The sequence below is a fragment of the Eptatretus burgeri genome, chromosome 1, assembly GCF_056783735.1.
Source record: "Eptatretus burgeri isolate ZD-2024b chromosome 1, Ebu_testis_v1, whole genome shotgun sequence".
Classification (NCBI taxonomy): Eukaryota; Metazoa; Chordata; class Myxini; order Myxiniformes; family Myxinidae; genus Eptatretus; species Eptatretus burgeri.
This window is the reverse complement of record NC_140961.1, coordinates 31,950,568-31,953,067: the sequence shown is the minus strand read 5'-3', so window position 1 is coordinate 31,953,067 and position 2,500 is coordinate 31,950,568. Positions and strand designations below refer to the sequence as shown.

The following is a 2,500-nucleotide window of genomic DNA, read 5'->3' as shown; positions in this document are numbered from 1 at the left end:
TATATAGGTCTGCATGCATCGATCTGTTGTCTGTCTACATGTATAGGTCTGCATGTATAGGTCTGTATGTATAGGTCTGCATATATAGGTCTGCATGCATCGATCTGTTATCTGTCTACATATATAGGTCTGCATGCATCGATCTGTCGTATGTCTGCATATATAGGTCTGCATGCATCGATCTGTCGTATGTCTGCATATATAGGTCTGCATGCATCGATCTGTCGTATGTCTGCATATATAGGTCTGCATGCATCGATCTGTCGTATGTCTGCATATATAGGTCTGCATGCATCGATCTGTTGTCTGTCTGCATATATAGGTCTGCATGCATCGATCTGTCTGCATGTCTATGTCTGTGTATGTCTGCATGTCTATGTCTGTGTATGTCTGCATGTCAATGTATGTCTATGCTTGTGTCTGTATGTCTATGTTTATGTCTGTATGTATGTCTATATGTCTATGAGCTGGATATCTCAAAAAGTTATCGATGGATTTGGAGGAAACTTGGTGGACATGTTGAGTGTTTGACATGGACGAATTGATTCAATTTTGGTGAAAATCTGGATTTTGATCTGGACACCAGAATTTTAAAAGTGATTTTTCACCATTGAGAGATAGGCCAAAAACGATATATAGCATGATATCTCAAGAGGTTTTGGACGCGTTACGACAAAACTAGGTGGATGAATTGGGTAGGTAACAAGAACAAGCCGATTCGATTCTAGTTCAGGTCCGGACGCAGATCCGGCCTATCAATCGGCTACAAAATGTAAACTTTCCAGCCTGGGGGAGATATGCACTCCATTGAATGCCATTCTAGTTTGTTCAGGATATCGGCGAAAACTTGCCTACTCTTTGCGAAGGACACAGTGGGATCTTTAACAACGACCAATGCAGGTGCTCCAATTAATCGACCTTCTGAAGAACAGTGCTCACATTGATGCCTCGCCCTGCATGTAAAACACCGGGGTAACTCTTTATAGCTGGGCGTACATTAGAATCCACGTATCCACTTATGGGTTTACGGATCCAAATAAGTTAAACGGAGGAAACATGATGAGTGGAAAAACAATCCAAGTTTGTAGAATCTGTAAGGATGCTCCAAAAAGACAGAAAAGCTGCACACTTGGAAACAAGTCCAGTCGATGTTCCCACAGAGTAACAAATCCACATCTATCATCATGACCAACAACTCATCATAATCATAATAATATATACAGAGCACGAGTGCTGTTGAAGCAGATTCAGGCTCGAGTTACAATCCTAGACGGGTAGCCACAATGCAGGATGCTCGACTAGGGGTGCAGGACACCAACTTAACGTCCATCGGAGGGACGGTGCACACAACAATGCATCACCCTGCCTGAGAAACACCAGGATGACAGTTTATAGTTGGGTCAATGCAACTGGGTGGAGAGAAAAAAAATCAAACGAAAGCTGTGACTCATCAAAACTTTATTGGAATGACTGACATTTCTTTTTCCTTAACCTAACGAACACAACTTTAGGGGCAAAAGAAAAAAAATAAAAGTGTTCACTTTGCAAAAGCACAATTGTGAGGTTTCTTCAAAAAAAAAAACATAATAATAATAATAATAATAATAATAATAATAATAATAATAATAATAGCAGTCAGGTTGCCATTATTTAATTCACACATTTCAGATATGTAGATTCATTTTATCGAAGTTCAGACAAACATTTGGTCATGTTTCCCCACAAAAGAGAAGGACTAAAAACGAAAACCCCAAAACCTAAACACGCAATGCATCTTTCAAAATTTCCAGTCTCGTGAATGCAGACAGTGATGGGGGTGGGAGAGGTGGGCGAGGGAGGGAGGGGGACACAAGTTCTAAAATAAAGACGCAAGATAAGTTTGACGATCCTTTGAGAGTTTTTGGGTATTCATTTTAGCACAACAGTCAAAAATGTACAGAAACATCCTCAGATCTTACCTGGGGAAGGAAAAAAAATTCATCCTGGTATTCTCAGCTCACGTCCCTTGGAAAGATTGACAAACTGTACAATCACTTAAACAGCTCACGAGGCCTTTGCAGAGGTATGTGTGTGCAGTGACAGGTAGATTTACACTGGATCAGCTTTACCACACTGTATACTCGGTGGAAAAAAAAAATTCCATCAGTTTAAGATTTCGAAATTGTCATCAGTTTAACTGAGGAACGTACATGTTAATAAAGCTACGCTTATCCATTCGTGGATAACTTTTGAAGGAAATAGTTTAAGATCACAAGGACATTCAAAACATGTTGTTCAAGAGAGACGATAAACATTTACATATCAGTCTTATCAAAACTTGTTTACATTTGCGTGTTCTTAAAGCTTATGAGTACAGATGAATACCTACTCAAAAAGGAAGCACATCATCAACTACTACAAAATACTCAACGGCACAACTACATTTAAAAATCCAAAATAAAAAGGGTTATATTGATACAATTTTATCGACTATTTGTTAGTATAAATAAAATTGCTTTGT

General features: G+C 39.0%; 1 protein-coding gene across 11 annotated transcripts in view; it reads right to left on the bottom strand.

Annotated features, from left to right (window-relative positions):
- Window positions 1-1,441: 1,441 nt before the first annotated feature.
- Window positions 1,442-2,500, bottom strand: part of LOC147034170 (LIM domain-binding protein 2-like) — a 427,197-nt gene continuing 426,138 nt past the window's right edge. For all 11 annotated transcript variants that reach the window (XM_085877811.1, XM_085877842.1, XM_085877824.1 and 8 more), the window contains one exon: window positions 1,442-2,500. This exon is cut by the window's right edge. The gene's annotated coding sequence lies outside the window, so the exon portion shown is untranslated.